This window comes from Ascaphus truei, chromosome 9, assembly GCF_040206685.1.
Source record: "Ascaphus truei isolate aAscTru1 chromosome 9, aAscTru1.hap1, whole genome shotgun sequence".
Taxonomy (NCBI): domain Eukaryota; kingdom Metazoa; phylum Chordata; class Amphibia; order Anura; family Ascaphidae; genus Ascaphus; species Ascaphus truei.
The window spans coordinates 33,396,633-33,409,972 of record NC_134491.1 but is presented as its reverse complement, the minus strand read 5'-3'; positions in this window follow the sequence as shown (position 1 = coordinate 33,409,972).

Here is a 13,340-nt window from a genome sequence, read left to right as displayed (position 1 = left end):
CTTCTTGTATTTCTTCTATCAGCAAGAGATGCTTTTCACACCCTTTGTGTTGTTTAATAGTGATAGTCATTATAATTCCAGTTTAATGTCAGCAAGCAAAGTCTGCACATCAGAAGGGAAACATCAGAAGGTTATTTCCAGCTTTTAACAAACAAAAAAAAGGTAAAAGCTGATTAAGTTTTAACACATTTCTCCTTCACAAGGTGCTGCTTTCCCTTAGATAGAAACATTTTGAATAAAGAAGTAAACATTTAAAAAAAAAAAAAGTAAGATTTGCATTTACAATTAAAAAATATTCAACTAATTGCAAAGTGCATGTTAATTGACAGATTTTCTTCTGTAGAGATTATTCAATTTTATCTGAATGAATAATTTATAAGTTTAATGATTAAATTGCGATGCTGTAAAATATTTGTTCCCTATGAATATGCAAAATCCCTCCCACTCCCCCTCCGAACTCTTTTCCAAGTCATTGGGAAGAGATCCGTTTAAAGATACCTTTTAAAGAAAGACATTTCAATAGTATGGAATATATACATTAGTATGTATATCTCTATTTATACTGTATATGGTGCCCACAGTATACTCAGTGCTTCATAAAAAAGACAATACAATATACAAGAAATGAAAATACAACGTGCAACAAACAAAATCAAACAATAGGAAAGTAAATCCCTGCTGCGGAAAGCTTACAATCTAAGTGGGAGGTGAGAGAATAAGTGCAGTAGAGGGCAGTGTTTGGCCATCAAATGGTTGGTAGGAGCGACTGTAGGTGTGGGACAGTAGCCAGGAGTCTAGGCTATTGAAGTGCTTTATTCATGAGGTGAGTTTTATGGTTTTGACGTAGAGTTGGGGAGAGAAGGTGCTTGATGTATATGGAGTGTGAGAGCCCCACAGGTATGGGACAATGAGGGAAAAAGAATTAAGGCGTGAGAGCAGTAGAGGTGAATAGGGTGGAAAGGAGGCAATTGTGAGCAGAACGCAGGAGACGAGCAGGGCCATAACAAGAGATCAAAGCTAATATGTAGGAAGGAGAAGGTGAGTGGACAACCTTGAAGCTACAGCAGTTCTAACAAGCCATACCGTCCCCAGCACCGCAGATGAAATGTTGAAAAGCCGAGGGTGGTTGTCGCAAAGGGAGGTGTTCGCTGCAATGGTGAAGCAGAGGGGGGGGTCCATTCTTTTCAATGGGACCTTCTGTAGCGTTAATCTTTCCGGGTCGCAATCGGTGCAGTCACGGGACCACGCTCGGTCACAGCCACGTGAACAGTAAGGCTGGCTATATGTATACAGTAAGAGCTGTACTTACTCCTACTGTATCTGTATGTTCCTCGTACCAATTAGATTGTAAACTCTTCAGAGCAGGGACTCCTTTTCCAAAATGTTACTTTTATGTCTGAAGCACTTATTTCCATGACCTGTTGTTTGTATTATTTGCTATTTATATGATTGTCACGCGTATTACTGCTGTGAAGCGCAATATAAATACAGACATACATACAACTGTGTAGGTGATCTGAAACTTGATGGGAAGCCAGGAGAGGGATTTAAGGAGGAAATGAGCAGGGACTGATCTGGGAAAAAGTGACATTATCCTAGCAGCAGACTTTTGGACAGATTGTACTGTAAAGGCGACAGTTGTGAGGCAGAGAGGCCTGTTAGCAGAATATTACAATAATCCAGACAGGAGAGGATAAGACGTGCATTAGAGTTCTAGCAGTAGGTTGAAGAGGGCAGAGCGGATCTGTGCAATATTATGGAGGAAGAAGTGACAAACTGTAGCCATGGCGTTAATGTGAATAGAGAAGGAAAGGGAGGAGTCAAATATCACACCTAGGCAGCATGCTTTTGCGTCAGGATCGATGGTGTAACCATTTACTGTGATAGAAACGTAGGAAAAAATACGCACCAGAAAGTATTTACATTGTTACATATATAGCAGGGTCCCCCCCGGGTCCCCTTACCTCCCGGTGTGCAGCGGAGGTATCCTGAAGTGGCCAGCGGGTGCCAGGAATGTTGCGGGAGTTGTTTGCATCTGACAAGAGCCGGTACGTGCGATAGCTGAGGTAGGCGGTCGGGGGTTTAGGCAGGGCGACCGAGCCACCGGCGGCTCCCGTAGCAGGGCGTTGCCATCTTGCAAACAGTCGCGCATGCGTAGAAGGAGCTGCAGGGTGGCCATTAGATAGAGAAGGCTCTGCAGGGAGCCACAGCCCCCGCATGCATAGGGGCAGGTAGTCAGGTGCACCAGAACAGCCAATAGCTGCAGTTTCCCCTGTAAGGGGAATATAGATACATTTTGCGTGCTGCAGCCATGTTAGTCGGAGCTGGGATGCAGATAGGGTAGGTTGTGTATGTGCAGGTGTCTGTGGCACCTGCACTAGGTCAGAGACCCCCCTAAGCCCCAGCTAGGCCCCGAGTCCCCTGTGTAGCTTGTGGTTGCTGCAGGGACAGGCCCATAGAGAGGGACACTGCCCCTGTAGAACCAGAGCATAGGCACAAACCAGGACGCAGCAGCTTCCTGAGTCAGGGTGATCTGGGACCAGCTCATTCCACTGTGATACAGAGACTATTAAGTTGGTACCATCCAGGAGGTACCCACCCACTGTAGAGGCGTCGCGGTTCATCATCAGATGATCATCTGCGTCATCTGCACGCCTGGGTGTGGACACACTCAGCAGGTACCTCACCTCACCAAGTGCACCAACTATACACGGGCTAGTGGGGCAGCGCTGTCTCACACACTTGGGTGGGTGGGTGGTTGGTTCTGTGGACATTGGGACGATACGGTGCCCGGAGCACCTCAGTACATTGGGGTAAATCCTGCAGGGGTGTGGACATGGTGTTGGGAAGGCACAGTGAGGGGTTGCAGCCCTGTGACGCCTAGAGATGCTGTAGTGGGGTTATTGTTTATGACTGTTCTATACAGTAAATTGCTATTGTTTTATTACATCAGTGTGTATTGTTCATACATTGTCCTGCACCAGGCTATCCCACATAGTTAGGATCCTGCGCAGGTGAAGGCGCTGTCACCCATCGAATCAGGTATACCCCAGGCTCCCAGCGGCGGAGGTTCAGGCCTCCAGTGAGCCACAGGTACCGCACCACACACCATAGCCACCATATCTCCCAGGGGGTGGGGGAAAGAGCGCTACACAATACACATTTTTATTTTGGTAACCACCATGGATGATTGGTACAGTAGTTTGGTAGAGAAAAAGGAAGCATAAAATATATAATATTATATTGTGCTTAGACAGTTTCAAAATATCTTGCGTAATTTCATATTTTTAAGTACAAATGGTTTAAATACATTGATTTTAAATGAAATGCAATAAACAAAAAAAAATTGAAATCTGATCCATATCCTCAGAACAAATGCAGACCGTATGCCGTGTCTGCAGTAATGAAATGTTAAGCATTTTAATCATATCTGAATAAAATAACCTTTCATTGAGCACAATAGCTCATGAACTTAATACTGTATAATGCCTTCTTTTGTGGCTTGGGATCTTCGAAGATACCAGCCAAACATATGGGGGGTTTTACAGCTTTTAGTATTATTTTGCTGCAAAATGCTTTCCATATTTTGTCAAATGCTATGGCGTCCAACATCAGATTACTCACTATTCATTCACAGGACTATTTTAATTAGTGTTGCTAAGCAATAATAATGAAACAACAAAATGTGACTGGCACTCTCTTTTTGGATCCATGCTGGCTGTTTTTATACCTCTGATTACATCCAGTTGGCTTTGCACTTGGAAATCGGTGTACACCCTTAAACCAGTGTATTTAAAATAGCTTATGTCGAATGAAATGTAGCAGAACAGAAATCCAAATTCTTACTGTATTTCAGTTGAAAATGAGACACACTACATTACTTTATACATTTTACAAATGGGATTTCCATTTACAGTATCTCAGTATTAACTTCTTTACTTTTCTTTTTTTATTATTACAGAACAGGAGTGTTTTTATTTGTTTTATTGCCACTGAACTCCTTTCACGTGGGAAACATTAAATAAAAAGATTTAAGATTTTCAGCACTATTATTGTGAAGTTGTAGTCCTTGATTTTGTTTCATACTGTACAGTATTTCAAATTAAAAAGTTTAGATGTCGGGACATATTTACCAAGCATTCTTCTGCCGTAAGGCACTTTCAGACAAAGGATGATACCAAGTTGCCGCCCAGTTCAAGCCAATGGGGTCTATGGTGTCTTCTAACAGTGGAAGGTGTGTTATGGCAGAAGACTGATCATATTTTGTACCGAGTATTAATCCAGTAGCATTGTTCCACTACTGGGGATGCAAGACATTGCCTGTTAGGGCCATTCTATACTGTGTGCGGCCGTGCGCACGCACGCGTGCACGTGCAGCATGCTTTTCGTGTGTATGCACAGTGTATGCTGTGTGTATTTGTGTGTGTGTATAGATTGTGAGTTATGTATTAAATAATATTTTTTAAATAAAAAAAAAATGTTGTAATAAAAATAATTTTTATTTATTTAACTTTGACACATACACACACACACATACATTACAGCGCCGGTAGCGGCGCAAAATCCTTAATTTCCTCATCTTCTCCCTCGTCGGTCCGCTCCAAGCTCCCTGCCGTGCGCAGGGCCCTATTATAGAATGGCTGGCTATCCTCAGCCAACTAAGACTGCCGCGAGCACACGGCGTAGCGAGCGCCCGCACTATAGAACCAGACTTATGTGGAATCGAGCTTGGAAAACACACTTACCTGATGGCAGAATTTGTGTCGTGATTTGTTTGACACCTCACAGGCTTATTAACACATTTGCTGCATTAAAAGGGAAAACACTGTTTGTCTGCTCAAAAGGAAATATTGTAAGAATTCAACGTTTGCATTAAAAGATCACCCCACAGCTTTACCAAAATGTAGCTTTCAGTAGTGGAAAGGATTATTTTGGTTAGACTGACTCCTGTGCATGTCTGTTTGACTTAGACACCCTTACTGGCTTCTGCATCACAGCGGATAAAAAAGCAGATCCAGGCTTAGCTTCTTTAAAGAACCTGCACAGAAACAGAATAAAGCACTCAGCCAGCAATATCCTCAGCTGTATATACAGGGTCCAATACTAGATATGAAAAGACCTTAAAGAAATCAGTGTTTAAGCCCCTCTAGTAAAGACTAAAGCTTGGTTTTAGTTATCCACTTCTACTTTGAGATTATTTTTACTGGTCTTTACAGCAAGTATTTCCTACTTTTTCATACATTTCAATGTATGGTAAATAGAATGTCGCACGTTTTTGATTTGTAGTTGGAAACTACAGTCATATTTAAAAAAAATGTTTAACTAGCTGCAGGTTACGGCACATGGGTACGTAGAAAGCAGAGGGTACTGGAAATGTAGTCAATAGTCCATAATAAACTGTACAACTCCTTCACTTTGGCATTTAGAAAATAATTGAATGGCCTCCCCTCAGATATAGTATTCAACTTCACAAGCCTCAAAATCCTACGTTGAGCAATTTATTGCACAACAACACAGCAATGAGCGAGTACATAGATGCAATGAATAGAACATACAGTACAGTCAAGAATATTTAGATAAAGCAAGCAGAACATTTTAAATCTTTTATCCGTGAATAAATTAGACAAACTTCACATAAGGACTCTTGTCTTGTTTTTCATTGTTATGTATAACATTAAGATAATTCGTATCATATAATACAAAATGAAACCTTCATTCTGTTTTTTGCTGGCATTAACTGTTTTTCACATGGCTGCAAAGTGTGTTTGTGTTGAAGTGTACCTAGAGGATACACAGAAGGAAGAAATTCTATGGTGCACTCCGCGGCTAAATACGCATCTAAGTACCGATCAAAGAAAAGAATAGAAAACGTAACATTTAATACATCAAAGTATAATATTAAAGGAGACATTTATATATCCGCAAAAACACACACACCTTGATAAGGTGCAGAAAAAGTAGCAACAAACGTAAAAGATTGGGACTAGAGATGAGCGAATCCGCTCAAATCTGTTTCCCGGATTTTCTAGCATTCTCTCCCCAAAATTCATTTTGCGGTGTAAAATCCGCGGACAAATTTGGTTGGTTTTAATTTACCCAGATTCAACAAAATCCGGCATTGGATAAAATCCACTGCCGGACTTGTAGAATCCAATCCGCGAATTCAGCAATCCGTTTGCAGGTTCTTAAAGAATCCGCCGACCGATGGCTTAATCCGCAGATTGGATTCTACAAATCCGCGGAGTGTATTGGTGATAATAATAAAAAATCCGCAAAACGTGAAGCAGAAAAACCATATGTGTGGTATACGCAGTATATCCTGATATAAAAGCAGTGAAATCACTTCATTGAAACTAACCTGAGCACAAAGCTGTTATCCCTCTTTCACCACGCTACGCGATGGTCATATACTTGGATAGGGACTGATGGTCAGTGATACAGTCATAAGGTATGGATAGATATCCTGGGGGAGCTCCCCGATATTACTAGTTAACTTTCCTGTGTATATTGACACAACATATACAGTAGTGGTGAAGAGAGATTGGGATATTTTGGGATTGGGGCAAGCAGAGATCAAAGTAGAGTTACGAAGGGGTGATGGCACCCTAGTTAAACCGGCAGTGATAGATTAAAGGCTAGGTAGCCTAGGAGTCAAAATACACTTGCAGAGGTAGGATCTCTAATGGATGTGGGGCTGTGACTGGCGTTCAGGCACCCATTCCAATATTGCTCCTTTCCTACTATGACCTTGTGCGTTCGACTTATGTGTATGACGTCAGGCACACCCGAGTACCCGACGTGCGTTTAGCTGTGAAAGCTGCTTCTTCCAGGGAGAGCGTAATGCATCTCGAGCTGCCCCTTTGTAGTGTTTGGTTTCCATAGCAACCAGAGACACTGGATTAGGAATCAGTTGTGTAACTGCTGATGTACCTCACAGAACTATATACAAGGTACTAAATATACGTGGTTATTTTTTTTAAATTTATATATATATACAGAAAAAATGCACTTGTACTATTTCTATTTCTTGAAAATTATGTTCTGTATGTAGCCCCCTGTAAACAGCACAGGCTATACCTATCTTCCTTCTGCTGTGGTAAGTCCTGTTAAGATCAGGCACCAGTAATCATCATGGGTTTTCCCCCTTCATAGCCCTATCCTGAGTGGTAGATGCAGGTCTGGACTCTGCTGCAGGCGTGAGCAAGAGGGGAGGTTCTGCTGACATCACGAGGGGCGGGGCTAGCTCTATATTTAGCAGCCAACTCCGGTTAGTAGAGTTAGTTGATAGTGATATCGAGAGTCTGGAGTTGCCGGTTAGTTATGCCGGGAGTATGCAGTTCAGTTAGTATGCCGTGAGTCGAAGAATCCTGCGGATCGGTCCGAGGAGTTTGAGGAGACCGAGGTCTCCCCTGCGCAGAGTGCAGGAGCAGAGAGAGAGGAGTGGGAAGATTCAGTTCCCTTTAGTAGAGCTGATAGAATTATAGACTTGGTGGACCAATGCCCTCACCCCACTGCCAGGGGTGATGGGGAGAATCCAAGCCCCACCGCGAGGATAACCTCGGGGGTGGGCCACGGGGTATTGAAGCCCTAAGCCCAGACCATCCTGTCGGAGGAGAGACTTAGAGGGAAGGAGAGGAGGAATTATCTGTGTGGAAGGAGAGCGGCGTAATAACAAGTCTTTGCTGTTGTTGTTGCGGCTACTGGAAGCCACTACCGTTGCGATATTGCTGATCTGTCAATAAAAGAGACTATTCGTTATTACCAAAGACTGTGTGTGAATTGGAAGGTATTACCCTGGGACCCAAGGGGTTCTTCTATACAGGTCCTGTCCCATATTCCTGGGAGTATAGAAGATGGAGGCGCTGCACCACTAAGAGAAGATGGAGGCTATCACCCCAGAAGCCCGGTCCTGCTCCCCCACAACATCGCGGGAAGCTCAGGCCCTCCTGTTCCTCACAGGTATGCACCACACCGCATGTAATCTGCCCACATGCACTCTATATACCACCATAGTGTCTGGGGGAGGGGGGAAGCAGGGTAACATGTAGAAAGACCCAGAAGTCAGTCATGATTTCCAGTGTCTGCCACCAGGACGGGCCCCCCTCTGCTCCACAGGTAGGGACTTGGGGGAGGGGGGAGAGGGAGAGACTTGGGGAGGGAAGAAACTTAGGGTGGGAAGGGGGTGGAGTGAGAGTGGCTTGGGGAGGGGGGGAGTGAGAGACTTGGGGAGGGGGAGTGCGAGAAACATGGGAGAAGAAGAGTGAGAGAGTTGGGAGGGGAGTGAGAGTTGGAGGGGAGAGGAGGAGTGAGAGTTGAAGGAGAGAGTTGAAGGAGAGGGGGAGTGGAAGTTGGGGGAGCGGGGAGTGGAAGTTGGGGGAGGGGAGGAGTGAGACTTGGGGAGGAGAGGGGAAGTGAGAGTTGGGGGGAGATGAGGAGTGAGAGAGAGTGGGGGAGAGAGAGAATGGTGGTATAGGGAGGGAGAGAGAGAGGGGTGTGTGGCGGTTAAGGGTCAAAATCCTCCTCGACCCTGTATCATTCAGTCAACCACTGATGTTATGATTGTTGGCATCTGGTGGGGTATCAAATTATGAAATCATCTACACGTGTATAGCATAGAATCTGCAGATAATCATTAATAATGGGGATCCATGCCAAAATCCTGTGAGATATTTCAGGGCATAGGGGCATACTGCAAGCCTCATATAATTAAGCACAAGTGATATCCATATACATAGACATTTCTCACTATGTTCCTGTGCTCATAAAATAGATTTCCTCATGTAGCTAAACAGGGTAAGGTCTTCACCCAAAATAATCAGAATGTATTTTCTCCAAATGAAATGGTATCTAAGTGTACAAAAGTGTTCATGTTCTGTCATAGTTGTTTTAAAAGTTAGGTATGTCATATTCCATAATGTAACTAGTATTGTCTCACTGAAAAATGTGTTACAGTCAGCAATAACAAATAATGGAGATGTAGCATAAAAATATGCAGGTTGATATCCCCAGCTGTTACTTCAAAGCAAAAGACACTGCACATTCTATTAACTTTTCCTCCGTTTTCTCTCACATTGCTCAATTTCTATCTGAAAATCTACTTAATAATCTTACAACCACAGGGCTTTCCTTTGCTATTTAAAGCTACTGAAGGTTTGTTGCTACTTTTGACTAAGTAGCCAGAATAGGAAGTTTACGCAAACCCATGTACAGTTTTTTTTAACGTATTTCTTATAGCACTTCAATGAAAGTTGATAATTAGGTTAATTTGAGTTAATTGTTGCAAGCAAAGGGGTCTCGATGTGTCTCAGCAGCAAAAAGGAGTTAAAAAAAACCTAGCACAACTAATAGGAAAATAATGGGATAAGTAATGTGCATAGTTTTAAAATAGTTTTTCAACCATGATAATTTGATAATAGACCCCAAAGGGGTTTATCTTTATTCTTCATAATAGTTGATTCACTTCAGCCACAATGTCAGAGATCAGACTTCCTCCAAAGCAGGAAGGAACGTCTAGAATCAAAGTGTATTAATGGCCATCACATGTTTAAAGAGTCCCATGATAACGTACTGTATGGGCGACTGATGGCGTCTTCTTTTTTACCAAAATCTGAGACTTGGAAGGGGCTTGATTTCTTCTGCCTACTTCTTTTTGTCTGTTGTCAAAAAGGATGCAACAAGAGTTTGTGCAGTGAACCCCCAATTTTCCATGCTCCCTTACATTTATTGGCTCTTTGATAAGGCCAGGGAGCCATAGCAAAGGAAACACTTGACTATCAAACACTTTCCCACTTGCCACCTCCACCCCCCCAAAAAAAAAACAAGCCATCATTAATTTCTAAAAGTACTGGTTTTATGTACAGAAGCTCACTCATTTTAACTGAGGCTTAAAAAAATATGGAGTTCTGCTGAGTAGCTGTGTTTAAAACTTTTTTGTTTTGGAATATCTACTGTAGGATATTAAGGATTCAGTCAATTTAAATAACTATTGTTTTATTAAAATCAGGGATACACCCACTGATGTGTTTCCATAGTAAAATAGCACATTATCCACTTTCACACTCATTGACTAGGTAAAAAAAAAGGACTTCTTCCACTGGTGTGTTGTATATGTCCCACTGCAGCACATCTGCTGGGGCAGAAGAACGTTGGTTTTATGTGTAGTTTTATTATTTTCTTTACCAAACATTCCAACTACTGGAATAAAGTTAACTTTAGAGGATGTCTCGTTGCATAGTCATAAGCATTGAAGGCGATGTGTGAGAACGAATGCACCTAAAAATAAGAAAATTGAGCATGTGTAAGAGGTGATAATTAATATGTTCAAGGAATTATGGTGAATGTGCCCATGGAAAAATCTTTTGACATTTTCTATTGCAGAGACGCTTGCAATGTACAGGAAGTGCCTTAGAAGCACACACAAAAAATGTTAAAATAAGTTCCTTAATTATTTTTCCAAAGAAGCAAAAAAAATAATTGAATTTCCTATGCATTATGTTACAAATCCTTTGCAAAAGCAATACATTTCTTTCCGTTATAACTAGCAGAATTAAAATATAACTAACCTCTTGAATAAAGACTACAAAGTGAATAAAGTACTGAAGAAGAAAAGTAAGAGCAGCTAAATGCAAATGCCAAGACCTAAACAGGATAACAATGATACGCTTGGAACTGAATATTTCATCGCACGCTTTCTGTGAACTGCAATTATGAATAAATATGGCAAAAACACCCTGCTGAATGATTTTGCAACAGTTACCCTCAGGGAACAAACAAGAAAATGGGATTTTCTTTCTGTCTTATCTCTGTTAAATATAAATGTATTTACAGCATGCAACAAAATGAGTTTTGCTTTTACATTTTTAAAAATTATAGATAGCTTTATTTTTGAAGTGTTAATAACTAATGACAAAAAGTTCTGCAAACTAAACAGCAATCATTTTTATTTTCCCAGAATCCTCTTCTAATGTGTATGTAGTCCCCTGTAAACAGCACAGGCTATACATATCTTTCTCCTACTGTGGTAAGTCCTGTTAAGGGCAGGCGCCAGTAGTAATCATGGGTTTTCCCCCTTCACGCCCTGCCCTGAGTGATGGATGCAGGCCCCTTACTCTGCTGCAGGCAAGAGACAGAGGGGAGGTCCTGCTGACATCATGAGGGGTGGGGCTGACACTATTTAGCAGCCAGCTCCTGTGAGTGTCAGTCAGTCTACTTCCAGTGAGTTCTCATCCGAGTCTACTTCTGGAAGTCTGTCCTGGGAGTTGGAGGAGAGAAGTAGGTCGAGCTCTCTCCTGGGAGCAGGAGAGATACCAAGAGAACTCTGGCCTATGATAGTTGGCGAGGAGCAGAGCTCCGGTGGGACAAATGCCTCTCAGCCTGATGAGGGGGTGATCGGGAAGATCTACCCACGCCCAGAGGGGACCCTCTGAGGCGGGCACTGGGGTATTGCGGCCCCTCACAGACCGCAGGAGGAAAGGAGAGGAGAGGAGAAAGGCTGTACACCTTGGGATATCTGTGTGTGCTGCTGCTGCTGCTATTGCTGTTGTTGTTGCGGCTGTATGCTGCAAGGCTGCTGTGTGCTAAGTAGAGACAATAAAGAGAGACATTGCTGATCTTACTAAAGACTGTTGTGTGATTCTGGAGCATCCATCCTGGGACCAGGGTCCTTTTCTTCTATACGGGTCCTACCCCATATCTTGGGAAGGTATAGAGGATGGAGGCACTGCACCACCACTAAGAGAATGAGGCAACTACCCCAGAAGCCTGGTCCTGTGTCCCCCACAACATCGCAGGAAGCTCAGGCCCTCCTGTTACCGGCAGGTATGCTCCACTCAAACACATGTAACCAGCCCTCACACACCCTAGATATAGCATATGTGTCTGGGGGGGGGGGGGCATGGGTTACATGTATAATTAAGATTGGTTCACAAAGGTTGGAAACAAAACTTTGCAGTAAAATGTTTCACTACCTTCTGAACTTCTCATAAAGGAATTCTATTTCTAAGATTAAATGTTGTTCTTTATTGTTTCTTAAAGCTCTTTGTTCATACAGAGCAAACAGTATAATGAATAAAATATGGGAAGACTAAAACACATTCCACCGTCTGACACGTCAACTCAACTCTTCGCGTTTGATTTTTTTTTTAAATCAGAATTTTGAGTTAAAGCTGCAGAACATGCTGCATTGGGTTTTGAAAAAGCATTACAGTTGAAGCAGTGTTTCTCTGGACCTGAACTGTGTTTATTTCAGTCCCGGGGAACCCCTGCTTCAGAGAAACTTACCTCCTCCGGCGGTACCGGTATCCCCATGAAGGTTAAAATTTCCCAGTCACGGTGGCCAACAGGAAGCCACAATGAATGATGTACTGGGTTCCCTATTGGCCCTCGTGACACAGGATATTTAAAGCCGCTATTATGTTAGGCACACAGTTCCATGGCTGCAGGGATACCGGCACCGCTATGATGGTATGTACCTCTGGAAACAAGAGTTCCCCATGGAGCTGAAATTAATACAGTTCAGCTCTCGAGACCAGTAGACTCCCTGCTTCAATCATGTTCCTTATTACTGCAGTCCAAACATGGGAATCAACTTATCAGTAAACTCTTCTTCCTTAAAGATTAAATTATCATAAAAGCAAACTTTGTACAGTACGACTCGCCGTCTCCGAAGCTACATTCGAAAAAGCAAAAAGCCGTGATTCTGGGAAAGCTCCTGCCGCGACACCCCTGTGGGAGGTCCATGCTTCTGGATAGGACCACCCATGATTGATAATCTTCCATCACTGGAGCAAGCATTGTGTCCAGCAGCTTGCCTCAGTGTCAGACCCAATAATAATAACTATATTTCATATAGCGCTTTTCTCCCAATAGTATCAAAGTGCTTCACAATTACAGTATAGTGTACAGCACATAGTGATTGTAACCTCATCTGGGCATATGTCCATCCTGATTTTGGTGCCTGAGGCACAGGGTGATAAAGTGACCTGCCCAAGGTCACCAGGTGTTGACACCGGGAATTGAACCAAGGGTCACTGAGCCACAGCATCTCCAATAAGTCATGCTATACCTGTACTTCTTTCCTGTGAAAATGAATCGTTTTTTCCCCACATCAGGTCCAGATTGGAACTCATCTTATCTAATTTTTATTACCTTTTCTCCTCTGCTTGACAGCAGCATTATTAGTGAACACAAAACAGCAAAGAAAAGTGGGAAATAATAATGGCATAATAATAAAGGCACCCCTGATGAAGCCTCTATGAGCGAAACGCGTATAGTTAATGGCTGTAGTGCCCAGCAGAGTGCAGTGATTTCATTTCTCACATCATCGCTCACGGTGGACACGA